Here is a 24,599-nt window from a genome sequence, read left to right on the forward strand (position 1 = left end):
TTCGACTACAGGTGGTGCTCCAGCATGGCCGCAAGTCATGACTGAAATAAGTGAAGGGAAGAAAGAATGCAGTGTTGAGCACTCATTTGCATCATTTGACATTTACGTATATATATATATATATATATACACACACACATATATACATAGCCTAAGACTAAATTGCTGGATTTAAAGAAGATAGATACAGGCATATATACGTGTGTGTATCTGTCTGTGTGAGTGAGTATCTTTTTAAGAGTTGAGTGCTGTTAATACAATATCAATGGTTTCATGAAAATGTATTCACAATTAGCCAATTGTAGTTTGAATAACTGAACAAGCAAATAATTGCGATTACTTTCAAATGAAAACATTGGTTTCATATTAACAGCACTCTACTATAAAAAGAATTTGCTTATCAACCAAAGCAATGTTGATCAATCATGGCACACGCATGCACCCACATACACATTTAACCTATGCCACACACATATGTAAGTACATGCAAATGCATACACACACACTCAGAGAAAGAGAGAGAGACATTGCTAATCTTACCAACCAAAGACAAATGCACTGCCCATACCTCTTATACATACACACATTTGCACACAAATATATGCATATATGCTACATACACATGTGTCCTCATGCATGCATGCACACCCACATATAACCGGACACTCCTGCATCATTCTGTTGTCATTAAAAACATAATTCAGTGGGTTTCAACCAGAGTCCATATCACCCCTTATGGTCCATATAAGATCTTAGGGGTGGTCCACTCATGCAAAATTGGGTCCACAGTAGTATTTTAAAATGTTATGCCCTCACTCTAAACCTTTTTCCCCTTCTTTCAGTATCAATCAACCTAATTGGTTTTAAATTTTGAGTATCAATTAACCTAATTGGTTTCAAATTTTGACACGAGGCCGGCAAGTTTGGGGAGAGAGGGTAAATCATTTATATTGACCCCAGTGCTTGACCAAATCCACTCAAGGCTTTGGCCAACCTGAGGAACCTGACCTGGAATCATGTGGTTAGGAAGCAAGCTTCTTAATACACAGATACACTTGCATCTATATATATATATAAATTTGGTACAAAAAAAAAACAACAGATTAATTGATGGGACTCGTCAGGGAACCGTGATACCAAGTACAGTACAAAGCATTTGTCATTACTCATTCTCCACAAGCATCTCGCTTCATAGATAATTCATTAGCCACCCCACCTCATCCCCAAAACAAATTCAACTGCTGTTTAAAACAGCCATGAATCTCACTTTAATTCAATATTTATGATGAACATTAACCCCCCAAGAATATGAAGAGATAAATTAATAGCTCCCCAAATTAGTACTTATTAACACTTTAAATTAAAACCTTAGCAATAAATACCTATTTCTTTATTACCCACAAGGGGCTAAACACAGAGCAGACAAACAAGGACAGACATAGGTATTAAGTCAATTACATCGACCCCAGTGCGTAAGTGGTACTTAATTTATCGACCCCGAAAGGATGAAAGGCAAAGTCGACCTCGGCGGAATTAGAACTCACAACAATAAATACCAGTGTGTGTACATTTCAGCCCTAAGGTTGTGGCCACATTGGAGTATATATCTATATACACACAGACTCTTTTCTTCAATTTGATATGGATTCCTTGGATTGGCAGAGTGCTTCTTTAATAATTGACCACAGTACAAAGTAATCATTCTTTAGTTAATCAAAAGGTGTAACCTTTATGTTGCTATTCAAACACTTTGCTAGCCAGGTTTCTGCATGAAGTGCTGCTGAGATGATTACCTGATTATCTCGTGTGTGTGTGATTGGCATTCCTTCAGTTAGAATGAATGTTCTAGTTGATCCAATCAGTAGAACAGCCTACTTATAAAATTAACATGCAAGTGGTTGAAGTTTCCGCAGACATGTGGACCCTCAAATATAGTTCTCAGGAATATTTAGTGTGACACAGAATGTAACAAGGATGGCCCTTGGAAATACAAGTACTACTCATTTTTGCCAACTGAGTGGAGTGGACCAATGTGAAATAAAATGTCTTGCTCAAAGCTACAATGTGCTGCTGGGACGCAAACTCACAACCTTACAATCATTAGCTGGAAACCTTAACCACTAAGCCATATGTGTGTGTATATATATATAGGGTGGCCCAAAAGTAGGTTTACAGTTATCACGCAGGCATTTTAAATTTCTTTTAAAACATTACATTTAAATTTCTATCTTACAAACTGAAAATGGAGCTCGACAAAATTAACTAAATTAGCATAGAATAATGGTTTCATATTTTTTTATAATTAATATCTAAACTGTTAATATATGAACACAAAAGAGATGGTTAAATAACTGTAAACCTACTTTTGGACCACTCTGTACATCGACACACACACACTCACATCCGGCAGGCTTCTTTCAGTTCCGATATACCAAATCCACTTACAAGGCTTTGGTTGGCCCAAGGCTATAGAAGAAGACACTTGCCACTGAACCCAAAACCATGTGATTGTACCACTGAACCCAAAACCATGTGACTGGGAATCAAGTTCTTACCACACAGCTCACCAAGACACTCATCTCTCAAATGGCTAAATGCATATTTCCCTGTAAATAATCATCAACTCAATACAGAGAAACTAAACGAAGCAGCAGCACTGTGGAATTAACATGAATGTCTCGTTAGTAAGCGTTTCAGAGGTGCCCTGATGACCCAACTCAATTTAAAAAGCAGTAGGAAGAGTAAAGGAGTTCCAGAATGCAATAACGATTGGGTAAAATGTTCAGTACAGTTGCAGTGAATTCTGAGAAATTCGAACATATTTGGGTGCTGATGAGAGGAAAATAATACAACTTTAGGAACAGCACAAGTAGAGCAAGCAAACCCACATGATATTTAGTATAGGTTACACTTGAAATGTTATATAACGGATGTTTTCGAAAGGAATATTCCTGGAAATGATCAAATTAACGTTACTAAAAAATAAGCAAGATATAGGCCAAACTAGATTACATTTCACTAATATTTACTATCTTGATGGCAGTGGAAGTAACCAAGACAACCAGACACTAGACTGAATGCATCACTATAACTCAGTGGTTCTCAACTGGAGTCCAAATGGCCCCTAAGAGTCTATATAAGATTTTTGGGAGTCCATATAACAAAATAAATAGTAAATTAGGGATCCACAATAGAATTTGAAGGACCCCTAAAAATCAACCTACACATGTTAATGTGTGAAAAACAAAATAAATTTGAAAACCATTTCTATAAAACTAGTTTTTAAACATTGAATGGATATGAGGGTCCATCAGAATAAAATAGTATTCAAAGGGGTCTGTAGATAAAAAATGATTGATAACCCCTGTTGTAACTAGTTCAGTACCTTACTGTTCTATGTTAAGCTCTCACAAGTTCATTATCCTCCTCAGCAGCATTATAAAATCCACTTTTCCAAGCTAGCATGGATTGGACAGAGTTTGTTGAGGTTGATTTTCTACAGTCAGATGCCCTTCCTGTTATCGAGTGAGGTAATGTTTCCCGGTAACAAGACGCATCTCTGATGATTGGAGATGAAGAACACTGCTTGCATGGCAGTGATATGTACTTACAACTATCATGCAAGGCAAGTCGACAGTAACACATGTGCATATATACATATGTATGTGTACAAATACACACATACACACACACACATTGACTCTCTGACCGATAACTGATGAAGAATTGGTGACCTTCTGTGTTTTCTGTCTGTCTGTGTATTTAGTATATGTTCATTTACTACACATTTTTTAAATTATATATATATATATATAATTGTTATTTTTTAATTATATATATATAAGTAGGTCATATTTTCCGTTTGTTGTCTTTTTATTTAATCTTGAAAATATTAGTTATGTAACCCCCGCACTCCTTAATTTTTTACCTATATATGTGTGTGTGTGTGTGTGTGTGTAATTCAAAAAATAGAGGAAAAGACAAGAAATAAAACAACAACAACGTGAGGATGTAGCACATACAGAGTATTAATAAGACACACAGAGAAGGAAAAGAGTGGTTGTTTTACATTTCGAGCAAAGTTCATCTTCAGAAACAGGAAACATATCAAAGTCCAAAGGAAAAGGAAGGAGGGGGGAAAAAAAAAAAATCGGCAACACACAATGGACTTCTTTTTGATCTACCAAATTCACTTACAAGGCTTTCCTCAGTTTGAAGCTACAGTAGAAGATACTTGCCCAAGGTGCCATGCATTGGGATGGAACCTGAAACCATGTGGTTGGGAAGCAAACTTCTTACCACTCAACCATGCCTATGCTTATTCACAAAAAAAAAACAACAATAACCGTAATACATTCTTATTAATTTATTTAAACTATCTCCCAAAAACTGAAGAAAGGAAATAGTTTTTAAACTAAAGAAAGAAAATAGTTTTTAAATATAAAAAAAAATGTATCATGAAATAGTTTTAACACATGGAGTCAGTAATCCAAAACACTTTTTTCTTATTTATTCAAGACTTATTTTCAAACTTGACTATGACTTCAGTGCATTCTGCTTACTAACTTACAAAAAATTATGATTCATAGACAAAACTCAAAGACTGTGATCTCAGGTTTCAAGTCTTATAGGAAACCCCACTAATACTGTCCTTAATAATGCCACCCTCTTCAGGCAAATAATATTTCATGTGGTTTTCTGATGAAACAGCACAGTGCAACACGAAAAGAGTATTGGAATTAAGAGTAATAGTGATGGTCGAATCATCAACGTGGCTTCTCTTTCACCATCACAGGACATAACTAAGCTAAGTGAAGTGTTGCTCATAAGAAAACCAACAAGGTACATAACAAACATGCATGGATTATACAATGACACTACAGCTTGCCGAGGTAAGTATAAGATATACTGGCTGTGAGGTTCGGGAACTCACTTTGCAAACCATATGCTTTTGAATTCAGTCCCATTGCCCAGCATCTTGGGCAAGTGTTTTCTACTATAGCCCAAGGCCAACGAACGCCTTATGAGTGAATTCAGTACATGGAATCTGTGAAAAAGTCCATCATATGTGTGTGTGTCTTTGTACTGTGTTTGTCTCCACCATCGCTTGCAATGGTGTTGGATTACCTTCTAATGGTTTTAGTCATTAGACTGTGGCCATGCTGGGGCACCACACTGAAGAATTTTTAATCAAATGAATCGACCCCAGTACTTACTGTTTTTGTGTTTTTAAGCCCATTACTTATTCTATCAGTCTCTTTGCCAAACCACTAAGTTACAGGGGCATAAACACACCAACACTGGTTGAAAAGCAAAGTTGACCTCAGTGGAATTTGAACTAAGAATACAAAGAGCAGGAAAAATGCAAGCTTACTAAGAGAGATATTTTTTTCCAAATTTCCAATTATTTTCAAATTAAAACTGAAACGATCTACATTTTCATTCGACATATAGTAATAAAAAGGCTAATAGTGGAAATAAATTATTTAAATAAGTTTCTCATAATGTTCACTTATACGAACTATTGACAAATCACATTAGAACGGAGAACGTTCATTTTAACTAAAAGCAAGAAAAAAAGAACTTTTAAAAAGGAAAGAAAAATTACCGTCATGTTGGATGCTGGCTATGCCACTTTTTTACATTAAGTCAGAAAAACAACCAATTGTGAGTGTCCTTCATGTACCCAGTCAATGACTTTATCCGTTTAGGTATAAACAGGTCAAGGAGAACATTATGTATATACAGGCATATGTTAAATGTTATCAGACAACAAACCGCTATACTATCATTTAAGGACAAGGTTGAGGCACCGAATATGTACAGTACACAAAGAGACATTGAGATTCATTTTTATGATTTTCTTGTCTTTGGGGGAAGGGCTACTGTGCACAATCAGGGATTGGCGAATTTAGTATTGTTTAAATCATAGAAATTAGAGATGGAGGATAACGCATGATACTGTATAATACATAATTATAGAAGAGAAGTGAAGGAAGTACATAAGGCAAGTGTTACTCAGAATTAAACAATGATGAGTATGATAATTCATGTATTTTAATTAATGAGAGAAGCATAACAGAAGGAGAAATAATAAAGAGGCAAGTGTAATGAGTAAGCAATAGTATAACCCCAGGTCAGCCAGTATTGAACAAACCTAATGATCAAAGACATTACAAACTTAACCAAACAGACTTTCTTGTTTTGTTCATAGGTGCAGGTATGATTGTGTGGTTGAAAAGCCTGTTTCCTAACCATGTGGTCTTGTGTTCCGTCCCATTCTGCAGCACTTTGATCAAGTGTCTTCTACTACTGCACCAGGCTGACAAAAGCCTTGAGAGTGGATTTGGTAGATGGAAACAGAAAGAAGTCCATTATGTGTATGTGTGTATCTTTGTGATGTATTTGTCCATACAACCACTTGACAACAGGTATCAGTGTGTTTACATAGCCATAACTTAGCGGTTCAGCAAAGAGAGACAAACAGAATAAGTACTAGGGTTGATTTGTTCGACTAAACCCTTCAAGGCAATGCCCCAGCATGGTCACAGTCCAATGACTGAAACAATTCAAAGATAACAGATGTAGTGGGTCTTATACTACATTACCCAATGCATCCTTAAAAGATGGCGAAATGGGATTCAAGGAATTGGCTCCTATTCAAAGCAGATCAAGCTACCACATAGCGACTATCTCACTGGCTCATAATGGGTAAGTTTTCTAACAAAGGGGTTGTTGGCACCAACAAGTTCTGGAAAAACAGAGTTGTGGAGTGAGAGTAGACGCCAAAGTAAACATAGTATTATGATAAACTAGTGTAGTAAACCTACTTCATTGCTCAATTTAACTCTCATCTGGTCATTGGATACCTTTAACAGAAAGTACTGTGTTCTAAGTAATCAGACCAGATCTACAGTCCATGGATAACTTGATATTTCAATGCACTACTTCCTACTGTAGTGGCCCCATGGTATGTGGTTCCTTACTCCTCTTCTCTCCATGAACCTAAGTGGGTCATGAATGTCACCCTTCCTTCTCCAACTAGCCAAACAACAACAACAAAATTTTATTCAGGAGGAGAGGATTTAACCCTTTACCAGTTTTGTGTTGAAACTGACCAGATTTTGCCTCTCACACCTACCCGACAATAGGATTTTAAAAGTTAACAGATACTCTATCAAAATCTCAAAGCTACAAAATAACGCCAGATTAATTCAAAACTTATGAATAAATAAGGATTCTTTTGACAGAATAATGTGAACGCTAAAGGGTTAATGACCAATCAGATGATAGAAAGCAGATTTAAGTGACAAGAAAGCTGGAGATGATGCATCATTCCAAATAAATGAGCAGTAAGTATTCATGCCATAGCAGGAGATTGAGCTTTGAGTAGTTACTCAAGACTGAAGTATCTCTTTACTATAAAGGGAAGATCAACTAACCATTAGCCCTTTAGGATTCAGATTGCTCTGTCAAATGCAATGCTTATTCTCATTGTTTTAAATTAATCATGCATTATATTGTAGCTTAGAGATTTTGATGATGTGATGACAGCACGGGGCAAGTGTAAGAGGCCAGATCTGGTTGGTTTGAATATAAAACCAAACAATTTTGGGGTGAACATGGCCAGTTTAAATGCCAAAAAGTTAATGTTTACTGAGAAAGATCTTTCAGACTTTCAGATCTTTCATTCACAAAAAGAGCAAATGTAATTGTACATATTAACCCATTAGCATTTAAACTGGCCATATCTGGCCCAAAATGTTCTTCCTGTTTTATGTTCAAACTGAGTAGATCTGGTCTTCCACACCTACCTAACAATGTCATTGTAAAACTAAGCAATCACATCACTGAAATGTCAAAGCTACAAGATAATGCATGATTAATTCGAAACAATGCATCACATTTGATAGAGTAATCTGACCGCTAAAGGGTTAAACAGGACTCAAGAGAAGCTATAGGTTGATTTGTTGGTTATTGAACCTGTTACCCCTTTACCAGGTTGATCTACCAGCCCAGGGGAAGCAGGGGGGAATTGATCATTTCAGGAATAAGACTTTTCTACACAATCTTGAAGAACACGTTCATTGTGTATCTTGTATGAGAGTACCTGCAGCTTTACTAGGAGGGAACCTGTGGAAGAGGTAGAACCAGGAAGACATGGGATGAGGTGGTGAAGCATGATCTTTGAACAATGTGATTCAAGGAGGCAATAACAGGACCTTTGGCAATATGCCATGCTTGAGAAGACCCATCAAGCCAAGTGAAATCATAGTCATGGCTGATGCTGGTGTCACGTAACTGGCACATAGAAAGCATCCACCAAATGTTGGACCTCACAGAGGTGATGACTAGTGACTGAGACCTTTGGCGAAATGTTGAGCTTAAGAAGACCTATCAAGGCAAGTAAGATCATAGCTGTGGCCAATGTCACTATTGGAGGAGTTGGTGTTAGGAAGGACATCCGGCCATAGAGACAATGCCAAATGAGATCTGGAACCTGGCGCAGCCCTCCAGTTTACCAGTTTCAGTCCAACCATCTAACCCATACCAGCATGGAAAGCAGACAGTAAATGATGATGATGATGAAAAGGAAGGTAAGAATCAATCTACTGCATCACTAACAGATATTTTCTCACTATATCTATTTCACATGGTTAAGCAAATGAGAGCAAGCAAGAGAGAGAGAGAGAGAGAAGTCCAAATTGAATTTACCTACCAGAAAATGCTATACATGTTTTGGTTCCTTTCTACAGAATCTTTATGCATTCTTACCATGGTAGAATGTTCTGTTTTGTGAAAATTTTGTTTATTTTTTAACAGAAAAGCAAACATCTACAAATCCATTTACTCCTCTACTATTTATTATCATTACCATCACGAATAGTTTAACATCTGTTTTTCAAAGCTTGACGGGATGCTGGACAAGTCTGAAAAACTGCCTTTCTGATTCATCCATCCTATCATTTGGCAGTTTTCTTTCTCAAAGCCTAAAAAAACCATTGAAATCTGGTATAACTACACTAGAATTCAACAAGGCTAGAATTTGTAGTAATCTGTGTTAACAGTTCAGCAAAACATTATCTATATAAGTAAGGTATGAAGATATGTTGTGATATGGAAAATCTAATGTACACACACACACTATGGAATGCATGGGTGTGCTTCAAAGGGAAGGAAAATCTAAAGTTTCAAGGAAGACATGTTTCCCAATATTGGTACAGGCATGGTACTACAGTTAAGAAGTTTGACTTATGACCTTATAGTCTTGATTTCAATCCCACTACATGGCACCTTGGGTAGATGTCTTCTATGGCCCCAAACCACCCAGTACTTTGTAAGTGAATTTGGTAGATGGAAGCATCAAAAAGCCCTAATTCTGAAACATAGAGATATGCATATATTATATATTTATATAAATGGGTAAAGAATCCCTTCAGTCATGAATGACTAAGGGATTGCACCTAGAAAGTTCCCCTCCGAGGCACAAGTCCAGGCGAGGTTGTTTACGGAAGACCAGCAGTCACCTCCCCTCTACACACCACCAATGTTATCCAAGGGAAAGGCAAAGGCTGATACGACTTGGCACCAGTGATGCTGCAACTCATTTCTACAGCTGAGTAAACTGGAGCAACATGAATAATTACTAGCATTTGTGAGGTTGCAAAGTTACTCATAAGACCAGAAAAGAACAGAGGGAAAAGACCACAACTATATGGTAGGGGTATTTGGGAGGAGGTGGTAGCTTTATACCAGGTTTTGAGTGACCAAAGTATGACAGAGGGACAAGCACAAGCATCTTGCTATAGTGATAATACATGGCTACTCCGTATTATATAAGGGTGGGTGTAGCTAGTAGGAAGATAAAAATGGTAATGATCTTTATAGAAGTCAAAACAAGAACTGACGTTTTTTATATATCTGTCACTAGATTCCAGTCACACATTTGTTATTCTAGTGACCTGTATAAAAATTCAACCCTTAATGCAAAACATGTAGACATTAATTAACAGTCCAATGTTAATATGATGCACACTTGTGTACATATTTACACATATATTAGATAAACATATATAGATGTAAGGATATGATACACTTGGTTGGGGAGGGTGGGGTACCAAAAGGTTAACAAACTCTACTCAACAGATACTGACACATCAAAAGTATATATAAGGACATAGTGACAGTGACGTCACACAGATTAAAGATGAGAGTAAATTGATGATTAAATCCTAACTATTTACAGTTATTGATTACTGATGATTCAAACTATATACAAATAGAAAGAGACTATTTTTTTCTTCATTTGAATGCTGTTAGTTTAAATATGAAAATTTTAAATTAGACTAATGTAATTAGTGACTAAGCAACACTATAAAAATGAACACAGGCTAAAGTCATTTTTTAAGCCATTTTCCTTTAACAAAATGGGAAGTATGTATAACAGATCAAGAAGACTGAAATCATATTATACTAATACTTGGTTAGGTAATCTGAAATATCTCAAAATCAGATCATACATATGAGACACTGAATCTGTAAGCTTCATCATCACATGGCTGAGAGGTTAAAAACTCACTTTGAATCATGTGGTTCAGAGTTATGTGGCACTATGTGTGCATATTTGTCAACAAATACCTCTTGACAACTGGTGATTTTTGGTTACACATCCATAACTTAATTGTTCCGGTCACTGTAGCATTCACATTTTCTTGCCTTCAGTGAAATTTCATGGTTAATCTTGCATGGCTCAGTGGTTAGAGCGTCGAGCTTACGATCGTGAGGTTGTAAGCTCGAATCCCGGACTGGGCTGCGTGTTGTGTTCTTGAGCAAGGCACTTTATTTCACGTTGCTCCAGTTCACTCAGCTGTAGAAATGAGTTGCGACGTCACTGGTGCCAAGCTGTATCGACCTTTGTCTTTCCCTTGGATAACACTGGTGGCGTGGAGAGGGGAGGCTGGTATGCATGGGCGACTGCTGGTCTTCCATAAACAACCTCGCCCGGACTTGTGTCTAGGAGGGTAACTTTCTAGGTGCAATCCCATGGTCTGTGTCGTGACCGAAGGGGGTCTCCAAACTTAAGGCCATCATACTGAAAAATTCATGACTGGCCCAAATGACTTATGGCATATGAAAGTAAAGCTCTCTAAGATCTCCAGAGGGGCTATACTGCTCATGGTGCCCTTGATCTCATGTTTGGGACTGATCCCTTTTTTCCCCAGATGCTGTCCCAAAACCATGAAATTGTTGCCACCCCCATGATAAACTGTCTAATTCATGCACTCCGGGTAAAATTCTAATCTTCTATGTATAGTCACTCTGTTACATGAACAAAAGATCAATGAAGCTGAACAAATTGAATTTGGACTAATCTGATCGCAAGATTTTTGACCAACCTGATGAAGTCCAATTCTTATGTTTCTGGGCAAACTCAATTCAGACACATTAGTTGTTTTCAAGTTAATTGTAGATACAAATATTCTTTTTCTTCCTGATATATTTCTTTTATGTACTCCTAAAAGAATACAGCTCTTCTTGGCATTTGCCATTAAAGCTATATTTTTCACTGAATGTTTTTTTGGTATTTTCTCAAAACTTCATTGTAATTCTCAACACAATCTTTGTATTTTCTGTAACTACTACAAGATCACTTTTAAATATATAAAAAAATATATTTTCCAATGATAGAAGCTAAAGTTCCCTGGCAAATGTCATACCTTGCTGTCTTCTTCAAGAATACAGAAAAAAAATTATATTACATACATACATATGTATATACATACATACATATGTATATACATACATACATACATGTATATATATATATATATATATATATATATATATATAACAGGAAGGTTTACGAAAATAAACAAAAGACGAAGGCAGGTGGAGTACAAACAAACAAATGTATTAGTATAGCGCTCAGGAATAGAAATAGAAAAAGTCTTTTACGTTTCGAGCCTACGCTCTTCGACAGAAAGATACACAGAAAAAAAAATGCGTGTAGGAGCTAACGATCTATCATGGCGTCCAGACTCCGGACAGTACACATATATATGTGTATATTATATATATATATATATGAGTGTATGTATGTATGTATATATATATATTTTTCAGCTACTCCCACCCATTCCTATATAATCCAAGGTAGCCAAGTATCTCATCAAAAGCAAAACACCTGTGCTAATCCTACTATTATACTTTGGCCTCTGAATACCTGACACAAAGCCACCTCCCATCTAAAGCAATCCCACTCAGTCAAAGGTTTTTCTTCTCTTTGTCTAGCAAATTATTCAGCCACCTCACTAGTGCCAGTGCCATGAAAAAGGTACCTTGTGCACTCTGTAAAGTGCTGTATCCTGTTAAACCATCCAAATTATTGTGACAGCATGGACGTTGGATGCAAAATGACATATTAAAGAATAAAGAACATGGAAATAAAGATTTTAAAAAATTTAAAAAGAAGGACCGAAAAATTGTTGCCTCCATATTCAAGGCATACAACACTAAATACAAACTGCATTACCTTGCGTCAACTATACAGATATTAACCTCATCAGTTACCCAGAATTCTGGAATTTACCCTGAGAAAAAAAGATAGGAAGAAGCCTAAGCTAGTCTAACTTGCCTGGCTTTCCACTGGTTATGATGAGTGTCCCATTTGATCCAATCAATGGAATAGTCTGTTCCACAAACATGCTTACCCTTAATATAGTTCTCTGGGAGATTCAACATGGCCCTTTAAAATACAGGTACAACTCACTTTTGCTAGCTGAGTTTGAGTGGTGCAACAAGAAATAAAGTGTCCTGATCAAGGACAAAATGCACAATTGGGAACAGAAGTCACAACCTTACAATCATGAGCTGAATACTCAAGTGATTCAACTAACTGCCTTCTAACTGTATGTGTAAAGTACATGTTTGGACTGTGAACAAGAAAGAGTACAGACATCATTGAAACAAATGTAATTTATATAGGCACAGGTATGGCTGTGTGGTTAAACTCGCTTCCCAACCATGCAGTTTGGGGTTCAGTTCCACTGTGTGGCACCCTGGGTAAGGATCTTCTACTATAGCCCCAGACAAACCAAAGCCTTTTGAGTGGATTTGGCGAGAGAAACTCATGAAGCCTTTTCTGTGTATGTATACATGTATACATATATAACAAATGCGCAATTCTGTCTGTCCATTCATCCAGGACCCCTGCTCTACATTGACATATACCTTTTTGGAATCAGGATGAGCCTGGGATTGAAAATCTGCCCTTCATTTGGTTCTTGAACATCCAACATTGGGATCGGGTCTGGATGAAGATTTGTTGAATGCTATCAGTTGAAAATTCAAATTTTAAAAGAACTCCAAAAATTTGGGAACTTACAAGTTTTTCATTTAAAATGAATTTTAAAGTAATACCATATTGGTAGCGTAATACCTTATTGGTAGGGTACCAATAAATGCATTACTATTGCTCTCTTTAGATTTGGGCTACAGACCCAGTTATCCATCCGCAGGAGCTAGCTTAAAATCACCTCATATATATGTATAAGTGTATGTGTGTACCTTTGCCTTGACATGATTTCATGATTGTAAATAAGCATTATTTTCATACAAGTGAGATTGTTCATTTCCAGTCTTTACGAAAAACATTTGACGACAGGGAAATATCACCTTGCTTAGTAACAGATGAAACAGGAAGGACATTCGACCAAAGAAATTCTGCCCAACTTATGCAAGCATGGAAAAATGGAAGTTAAATGATGATATGGTTGTCAATTAATTAGTTTTTTGTACCTTCAGCCAAAACCAATGTTAAGATTAATTTCAGCTTTGATTCGAGTTTGTATCATAATCATTTAACGTCTGCTTTCCATGCTAGCATGGGTTAGACAATTTGACTGAGGACTGGCGAGCCAGATGGCTGCACCAGGCTCCAATCTGATCTGGATGAGTTTCTACAGCTGGATGCCCTTCCTAATGCCAACCACTCCGAGAGTGTAGTGGGTGCATTTACATACCACCAGCATGAGGGCCATTCAGGCAGATGGCTGCACCAGGTTCCAATCTGATCTGGATGAGTTTCTACAGCTGGATGCCTTTTCTAATGCCAACCACTCCGAGAGTGTAGTGGGTGCATTTACGTACCACCGGCATGAGGGCCATTCAGGCAGTACTGGCAACGGCCATGCTCAAATGGTGTTTTTTACATGCCACCTGCACAGGAGCCAGTCCAGCAGCACTGGCAATAACCTCGCTTGAATATTTTTTTTCACGTGCCAGTAAGGCGGTGCTGGTAATGATCATGCTCAAATGGTGCTTTTTACGTGCCACCAGCACAGGAGCCACTCAGCTGCCCTGGCAACGATCACGCTTGGATGGTGCTCTTAGCACTCCAACAGTTTTCTGGTTTCTTAGAAAAATTAGTTTTCGTTTTCACCAGTGCAAACGAGTCAAAAAGAAATAGCAGCCAAATCACTCTCAAATTGACTCCATCTTATATAAAGGAAGACACCCTAGATAACGAAGTCTCTGATGTATAAAAAGACTGGTGGGACATGGTTGGAATGCTTCTGATCATAGATTTGCTGAATCATGTCTGATAAAGGGCTAAGCAACAATGCTCCTTCTGGTTTGATCACAACACAACCTGCTGTTGAAACAGTCAAAATATTTAAACATGTAACAGTATAGTGTTTTGTTCAGACACTGCAGGTCACCCTTGACTTAGCAGACACATGAACAAAGGCGTTTCCAGCTGTCACTGTCCTACCTTTCTTTCTAGGTGTATCTACGATTATATTTTGTAATGCAGTTTATGCAAGACAGAATTTTTAATTTCAGATATATTTTACTGCTCTTTCTAGCATGTTAAGTGATCCACACAGATGCAGCCATACCAGAACTATGGTAAAGAGTGGGGAGAAGTTACTCCTCTTGGTGCAAAATTTCCTCCGGCTTCTCATGCTTAAGTGGGAGGGTAACAATAACATCTTAGCCTCCCTGCCACCACTAGCACCAAGACTAGGCCAGTGACCTGTCTGGGCACATTGTAGATAAAGCAGTAGGTAACACCATGTACTTGTTTCTATCATCAAGAGACATCTCACCCCCAATTAACAACTCAAAACTTGTTTCACTCAAATAACGAGAAAGCTTTTTCTTGTGTTTATCTGTTGTTTTACTCATTGGACGGCAGCCAGAATGGGACACTACCTTGAAGGGTTTCAAGCCAAACAAATCGACCCCACTACTTTTTTTCTTTCCCCCACTTTTTCTAAGCGTGGTACTTATTCTATCAGTCTCTTATGTCAAACCAAGTTACAGGGATGTAAACAAACCAACACCAGTTGTTAAACAGCAGGACACAAACACATGTGTATGTGTGTATATATATATATACAGGACAGGCTTCTTTCAGTTGCCATTTAACAAATCCACTCACAAGGTTCTGACAGGCCTGGGGCCTTAGTAAAAGACACTTGCCCAGAGTTCCACACAGTGAGGCTGAACCAAAAACCACGTGATGCCTGCACCTGTTCATTATATATGTATATATATATATATATATATATATATATATATATATGAATGCATATACACACGTGTATATATGTGTGTATGTGCATATGCATTCATACATATATATTTCTTTTAATTTATGCTGATTTCATCACAACCACAGTTGAATATATATTTTCCATCAATCGACTAATTCCCTAAAATATGCAAAGTGCCAAATATTTAACTATCATCACATATACAGTGTTGACACACATACCCACAAAATATCATTTGGAAACAGGCATCTTGCTTCTTTGACCTTCTACTGGCTGAATTAAGAACAAACAAGCATGTTCTCCACTTAAATTCTGATTCAGAAGGCCAAAGATATGCTAAACTCAAGTTATAAAACTATCCCCAACAAAACAAACTTCTTCGAAACATTCTAGAGAGAACCAAAAAGAAAAATAATTGAATAATTAAACAGGTGCAAGCATGGATGTGTGGTTAAAAAGGCTTGCTTCCCAACCACTTCGTTCCAGGTTCAGCCCCAATGCACGGCACCTTAAACTATAATAGAAGTGTCTTCAATAGCACTGAGCCAACCAAAGCCTTGTGAATATGGTAGACGGAAACTGGGTGAAATCCCATTGTGTGTGTGTCTGTGTGTATCTTTGTGTCTGTGTTTGTCACCCTTATATCGCTTGACAACCGGTATTGGTTTGTTTGCGTCCACAAAAGGGTCTTCAATAGCACTGAGCCAACCAAAGCCTTGTGAATTTGGTAGACGGAAACTGGGTGAAATCCCATTGTGTGTGTGTCTGTGTGTATCTTCGTGTCTGTGTTTGTCACCCCTATATCGCTTGACAACCGGTATTGGTTTGTTTGCGTCCGCAAAAGAAACCAACGGAACCAGTACAATACATTTTATAGGGAAAGAAAGTATTGGGCCCCGATCTGTTCGACTAAACTCTTTTAAGGCGGTGCCCCGGCATGACTGCAGTCGAATGACTGAAATGAATAAGAGACAAAACCAAAAAAATAAAATAAAATAAAATACAAAAATAGCGCTATTATGAAAATCCGTGAGAAAAAAATGGCATTTGATTTATGGGGCCCTAAACTACACTTCTACTGTCATTTCAAATCTATATTACTTGAGAATACCAGGAACTATTAAGCGCCACTTCACATTGGTTCTTCCATTCCTGTCTGATAAAATGAGCCAAGACCTTCCAAATAATTGATTAATTTTCCTCGAAACGAAATACCAAAGATCATATGAGTTTCAATTTTAATAAATTTTTTCAAATAAAATTCACAATAAAAACAAATAATTCCATCTTATTTAGACGCAAAGCCTCTCATTTTAAAAGAGTGAAGAATGAGAGTGCAACGATCATCGTTGGTTTTTGTTTTTTAAGGATTATTTTTCGGGTACGAGATATTCTGATTTCAACTACAAATCGAAACCTACCAGCCAGGAAGAACAACATTCGACAAACCTCACGTAATTGTCTGTCTTCTTATATATAGGCAAAGTTGTTATACGAATAAATTTAATATATATTATAATGAAGAGCATTCAAAAGAGATTTACACTAATATTATTCCGAGTTTTCACGTAATCACTTTCCGACATAAAGCGAAACTCAGAGTAACCACAATGAAAAATCTTCTTTTAATTATCAACTCTCATCGAGTTCTTTTTATTTATACATACAGAAGTTTTATATATATATATATATATATATTATCGATTAACTAATTACTCTGAACAGGAATAGTTAACACGTCTGAGTCATTTCGTATTCTAGACGTCATTAAAATAAATACGATTTATTTAATATGGTCATCAATAAATTCTACATCACCACAGACACACGCAATTACACGGAAGAGAGGAAAGTAAATAATATCTTAGTCCTATATGTGTTGAACGGATTAGATAAGAGAAGACGGGAGAGAATATTAAAAACGAATAAACGATAATAGTCTTCCACGAGACACACACCACTAGACAATAAGTTAATGTTTAACATAAAGGTGATTGTTGTTGGATGAGCTTTTACGTAACAACAATGCAAACTTTGTTAATATGGTGGAACACGTGGTTAGCTCCCATCTTTCAATTTCTAGGATACACTGACGTCTGTCTCTAGCTTTCGCAGTCCCAAATAAAAACCAAGAAATATACTTTCAAGTGGTTATTTTTGATTTCCGTAAGCCAACCTTCCTTTTCGCTGGGTTTTTCCTGTATACTTCCTTCTTCCTATTATATATATATATATATATATATATATATACTTTATTTAAAGCAGCAGAAAATTCAACAAAATTCTGCTGCTTTAAATAAAGCATATTACTCTACCACTGGTATTTGAGTACTCTTTTTTTCCACCTTGTTTCACATTTATGCGTTTACTCCGGTATATATAATAGCACACACAGACAGACGTCTCAAAATGAAATATACACTCCTCATATGTTTTATCAATGCGGACACTACTCGTATGTACGATGCTCAATCGGGTTAAATTATTTTTAAAAAGTGCACCTGGGAATATCTATTAAAAAATTAGATTAAGAATTTAAATGCATCACATGTCGTTATTTTGTTTCTAGAAATAAATCTTCAAAAACTCGATGACGTCTATTTATTTGTGCGTGCGTGTGAGTGATGTCTGAGCTGAGATTGCGTGCGTGTGTTTATATGCATCTCTAGTGGGCGGAGGTGAAGAATAAGTACACCATCCATTTTCGGCGTAAACCTCACCCTAAACACCGGGTGTACGTGTTTTTTACTTTCGCCCTATAGTGTGTATGTATGTTGTATAAACCACAGAATCCAGTTTTGCTCGGGTTCATTTCTACCTAAACACCCTACATTTTGGAGGAATGGCTTCAAAAAAGATGCCGAACGTCTTCTGTTTGGCTTAGGGATGTCGATGCACTCCGAACTATGTTACAACAAAGCTGTTCAAAAGCTGGTTTCATTGGGCTTCATAAAAGGGGCAAAAATAAACCAAATCTTAGAACCTAATGATCCAATAGCCTTCTTAAAAAAGGGGCGCATCTCCTAGCGTAAAATTTCAGCATACAACTTGAAAGATCAAAAAATAGAGACGTGTGTGTGTACACAAACACTTTTATATATTACAATGAGGATGTGTGTGTATATATATATATATATATATATTTAAACGAGAGGAGGGGGAATTGGATGAGGTGATCATCATCTGACACATGATCCTCCTCCAATGCCCCCATCCCCACTCAAAAGATCTCTGTCTTGCAAAGTTACTTGGTGACCCTGCCAGTGTTGGTGCCACGTAAAAATCATCCAGTCCACATTGTAAAGTGGTTGGCGTTTGGAAGGGCATCCAGCTGTAAAAGCCATGCCAAAACTGACCTCGCCTGTGCTTGTGTCACGTAAAAAGCACTGCCCACTGTGAAAACCCTGCCAAAACAGATACAGGAGTCTGGTGCAGGCTCCTGCCTGGCCAACTCTTGTCAAACCGACCAAACCCATGCCAGCATGGAAGACGGACGTTAAACGATGATGGTACACAGTGTTTATAACTATTCTGATAGAAAACTAGTCAATATACCGATGGAAATGCAAACAGTTTATAGAGTACAGTGTATACTCTCACTTTCTCTCTTACACACATACACACTATATATATATATATACATATATATATATATATATATATATATATATAAGGGACGTAGTGGGAGCAGCCCCTGAGTTTGCCGCCCCCTACTCTGGGATCCCAAACCCTATACATGCTTTTACAGCAGAACCAAAAGGGCTGCACCCTATCCCTCAAGAATACATAATATGAAGGTGTTGATTCGAGCGGTTAGGATGCTGTGTCCTTGAGCAAGGCGCTTTATTTTACGTTGCTCCAGCCAAGTCAGCGGGAAAAAAAGGGAGGGGTACCATCCCATCGCTGGCGCAGCCCTCTCGTCTCGCTCAAGACTGTCACATCACTTCCTGGATGTTCTGTCGGGTGAAGAGAGGTGTGGCCGAGAAGTTATCTACAAAATCTGTTCACGACTACACAGGCACATGAAACAAGTTACGGGCAACCATGGTACTAAATCATACTCGCTTGAAAGTGAGGGATACATGCACAGGAATGGCTGTGTGGTAAGAAGCTAGCTCTTCCCTACAACATTGTTCCGGGTTCAAAACCCATTACGTGGCACCATAGGAGTCTTCTACTGTAACCGTCTACTCACACAGAAATACGCCTGTCGTATACATATTATTCATATGTAAGGACTGGAGTCGATTCGTCTAACTTTAAAACTGTTCGGGGCGGTGCCCCAGCATGCCTGCAGTCCAATGATTGAAACGATATATATATATATATATATATATATATATATATTATATATATGCATGTGTGTGTATACTAGCATCGTACGTATGAACGTGCAAACCATACGAATTCCCAAAAACCGGATTTTGGTAATGACGGGTGATGAGATATTTAAACGTATATTTAACCATGAATATATATAAGATGCATAGTTATCAATTTTTCAGAGTTTTTTGTTTTTGTTTTCTTTCTTTTTATTGCTTTTTTTATTGCTTTTGGTGGCGGGGGTGGAGCTGGTCACGGTTAGGTATCAACTTACAGTCGTTCTAGAACAAATTAAAAAAACCTTCGGCCGTAATAGAATTTAGAAGGGAAACACTTAAAACGATGACAAAAAAGTTAAGGTGCGGGATGACGTTAATTACGAAAAAATAAAACCCACAGGAAACTTAGATGTTCTTATCTATATTAAGGTCACCATCACATGTGTGTGACTATATCTGTGTGTGTGTGTGTGTGTGTGTGTATATATATATATATAATGGGTGTGTGTCTTCCGATACGAAACGTTAGGTCCCTGAGTAATTCCTATTGTGTGTTTTAGCTTACATCATACACGTGTATATATATGTGAGTTCTGGTTCGAATCTGTAGTCTCCTCAAGTAATCCCTATCGTATTTTCAACTTACATTACACATACGTGTGTGTGTGGTGTGTGTGTAGACGTTCTATAATGGCGAAATGATTATAAACAGAGAGAGACAGGCAGAAACAAAGGCAAAAAGAAAAACAATATTCACTTTGGAACAGTTGCGAAAATTCTAAAGAATATGTGGAATAATAAAATTGAGTGAGACACAGACCAGAAGGAATTTGAAAATGTTTACGTGGTTCCGTTTGATAGGATATTAATAGAGAATGGATTACACACACACACATATGTGTAACCCAAAGTATGGGCATAAAGGCATGTGTGTGTACACATAGATACATGCATGTATGCATACACACACACATATATATATATATATAATAAGCGTGTCAATATATATATATAAATATAAGCATATATAGATGTGTAGGGATATATTCATATACAGAAAAAGCAGTGTGTATGTATGTAAGCGTATATATAATAATGATGATGATATATGTATATATATATATATATATAGGGGACTATGCGTAACCGTGTTTACATAATCAGATGTATTTGCATATATAAATGTCTACATATCTACACAGATGTGTGTGTGTGTATGTGTATACGTGCGTATGTGTGAGAGAGAGAGCTAGCTAGTGTATGTGTGTATGTGCGTGCGTATATATAATCATATGTGTATGATTTGTAGGGACATAGTCATATGCAGAAATATGTAGGTATATATATACACACACACACACATATAGAATAGGAGCAAGTCTCTATATGGGTATACACATCTGTGCATATATATACATACATCTGTACGTACGTATACATATCTGCACAAATATCTGAGTATATATACACATTACTATATATATATAGGTATATGCCTGTGTGTGTATATTCTATTTGATGTATATATATATAGTCTCTATATGGGTATACACATCTGTGCATATATACATACATCTGTACGTACGTATACATATCTGCACACAAATATCTGAGTATATATATATATATAGGTATATGCCTGTGTGTGTATATTCTATTTGATGTATATATATATATGGGCGATCATATATATATAAATATATAGGTATATGCCTGTGTGTGTATATTCTATTTGATGTATATATATATATATATATGGGCGATCATATATATATATAGATATATGCCTGTGTGTGTATATTCTATTTGATGTATATATATATATATGGGCGATCATATATATATATATATATATATATAGGTATATGCCTGTGTGTGTATATTCTATTTGATGTATATATATATATGGGCGATCATATATATATATATATATATATATATATATATAGGTATATGCCTGTGTGTGTATATTCTATTTGATGTATATATATATATATACACATACATACACTGAGGACAGGTGGCTTTCTGAAGAAATGACTTCTTGTAAACAGAAGAGGGTTGATAATTTATTGGTGTTGTTGTTTTTAGTTGCAATTCGCTTTTATTTTAGATAAGAGCAGAAAATAATTACCAGTATCAGAGTGTACCGTCACCATGAAAGCAATGGGTAAGAAGAACCCAGTTGTCTGAACCGACATGTCATCGACAAAAACCGGTGGTGACAATGACAATTAATGGCATTCGCTTATTAAGTGTACTCTACACACAGACCACACATATTAGATAAAACTCATGACTTTGGAAGACGACTTGACAAGAGAGAAGGGGGAAAAAAAAACAATATATATCTACGTATATATATATATATATATATATATATATATATATGTGTGTGTGTATATATATACAAATAGATATGAAAATACCTCTTGAAAAGCAGAGGATGAAGGAAGGAAAACAAAATGAAAACTCAACGAACCTACAGCATAGTCAGTCCCGAGTATTTTGCTCTGTTTTCAGCGATGAAAAAAAATCAGACAATACCACCTAGGCGGAACTGATACAGGACGTACATTTTTCAAATGCATTCCAAATAGATCGTAATTCGTAACCTCCTCCCATTCCTAGCTCTCGAAATGTTACAGAACACAAAGTGGGGGTTCTGTTTCGAAGAGCTTCACAGTTGCGAATCGATCCCCCATTTACTGCTATTACGATGATGTGCAACACTTATATATATATATATATATGTATATATATATATATATATATATACACACACAATCTGTTTCATTCACTGCCTAAACACTTTATCATCGGCGTGTTAACGAAATCAAATTGATTCGTTAAAATTGCGCACAGGTATGGGATAACGGCGAAAAAAAAAGATAGAAACATTGAGAGACGTGAAAAAGAGCCCAACTTACCGGCTACAAAAATTCAAGTAAAGTTTTGCTTGTTTCTTTTTTCCTCGGCAGGAAATTCCAATCTACGACTGCCTTGTCTAAAAATGGCGACGACAGCTTCCTGTTTTGCCAACCAACAGCAGCGAGGATGCAAATTAAAAAGAACAGCAACAGTTGGTGGGAAAAGTCCGCATAATTTCTCAAAAAAAATTTAAACCTAATACAACGAAAAATATCAACGACGTGAACAGTGTAGAATTAATTTCTAAAAAAAATCGTTTAACGCATTTTGCAAATAAAATTTAAATAAACAGGGTCATTTCTGGGATTAAATAAAAAAAAAAGAAAAACAACCAACCAACAAACTAACAAACAAACAAACAAAAGAGTAAAAATTTCTGCTTGGATATATAGTATGTGTTAGAGCTCAAACGGGGGAGGTAGTGCGTTTGTAGTAAGAGCCAAGGCAAAAAGAACCCGTATGTCGGAAGCAACGTGCAGTGCTGCTCCTTGTCCGATGCCAGTTGCAGGTGGAGATGTGTAACGTCGTCTTGATGCTGACTGATGCAACCAAAACCACAATAAGGTAACTTATTTTAATGAATGGACACGCTTAATAGAGTCCCCACTTTTTTCTCTTAACACTTAATAACCTTAAAAAAGAAATCTAACCATACGATCTTGTAAATCTATATATATTCTCTTGATTGAATATTTGTTTGTGTATGTTTATATACTGCAATACCATAACAATTAAAATTTTTTTTCCTTCTTCTAATTAGGTACTAAGATTACCTATATATATATATATTATATATATATATATACACACACAATCTGTTTCATTCACTGCCTAAACACTTTATCATCGGCGTGTTAACGAAATCAAATTGATTCGTTAAAATTGCGCACAGGTATGGGATAACGGCGAAAAAAAAAGATAGAAACATTGAGAGACGTGAAAAAGAGCCCAACTTACCGGCTACAAAAATTCAAGTAAAGTTTTGCTTGTTTCTTTTTTCCTCGGCAGGAAATTCCAATCTACGACTGCCTTGTCTAAAAATGGCGACGACAGCTTCCTGTTTTGCCAACCAACAGCAGCGAGGATGCAAATTAAAAAGAACAGCAACAGTTGGTGGGAAAAGTCCGCATAATTTCTCAAAAAAAATTTAAACCTAATACAACGAAAAATATCAACGACGTGAACAGTGTAGAATTAATTTCTAAAAAAAATCGTTTAACGCATTTTGCAAATAAAATTTAAATAAACAGGGTCATTTCTGGGATTAAATAAAAAAAAAAAGAAAAACAACCAACCAACCAACAAACAAACAAACAAACAAACAAACAAAAGAGTAAAAATTTCTGCTTGGATATATAGTATGTGTTAGAGCTCAAACGGGGGAGGTAGTGCGTTTGTAGTAAGAGCCAAGACAAAAAGAACCCGTATGTCGGAAGCAACGTGCAGTGCTGCTCCTTGTCCGATGCCAGTTGCAGGTGGAGATGTGTAACGTCGTCTTGATGCTGACTGATGCAACCAAAACCACAATAAGGTAACTTATTTTAATGAATGGACACGCTTAATAGAGTCCCCACTTTTTTCTCTTAACACTTAATAACCTTAAAAAAGAAATCTAACCATACGATCTTGTAAATCTATATATATTCTCTTGATTGAATATTTGTTTGTGTATGTTTATATACTGCAATACCATAACAATTAAAATTTTTTTTCCTTCTTCTAATTAGGTACTAAGATTACCTATATATATATATATATATATATTTTCCTGATCTGATCACCTATT

The 24,599-nt window shown here is 36.5% G+C and overlaps 2 protein-coding genes across 12 annotated transcripts in view; one reads left to right on the plus strand and one right to left on the minus strand.

Annotated features, from left to right (window-relative positions):
- LOC115222864 (epsin-2) overlaps positions 1–23,023 on the minus strand; it is a 114,764-nt gene extending 91,741 nt beyond the window's left edge. For 3 of the 9 annotated variants that reach the window (XM_029793229.2, XM_029793226.2, XM_029793225.2), the window contains exon 1: positions 22,813–23,015. The gene's annotated coding sequence lies outside the window, so the exon portion shown is untranslated. Of the gene's footprint in view, positions 1–8,719; positions 8,991–22,364; positions 22,524–22,812 lie in introns of those variants that run through there. The other 6 variants (XM_029793221.2, XM_036512073.1, XM_029793228.2 and 3 more) reach the window with 6 other exon arrangements.
- A 167-nt stretch (positions 23,024–23,190) lies between these two features.
- The window catches only part of LOC115223032 (hybrid signal transduction protein dokA-like), a 77,607-nt gene continuing 76,198 nt past the window's right edge, over positions 23,191–24,599 (plus strand). For 2 of the 3 annotated variants that reach the window (XM_036512076.1, XM_029793462.2), the window contains exon 1: positions 24,190–24,344. The gene's annotated coding sequence lies outside the window, so the exon portion shown is untranslated. Of the gene's footprint in view, positions 23,378–24,189; positions 24,345–24,599 lie in introns of those variants that run through there. The other variant, XM_036512077.1, reaches the window with a different exon arrangement.

This window comes from Octopus sinensis, linkage group LG21, assembly GCF_006345805.1.
Source record: "Octopus sinensis linkage group LG21, ASM634580v1, whole genome shotgun sequence".
NCBI lineage: Eukaryota > Metazoa > Mollusca > Cephalopoda > Octopoda > Octopodidae > Octopus > Octopus sinensis.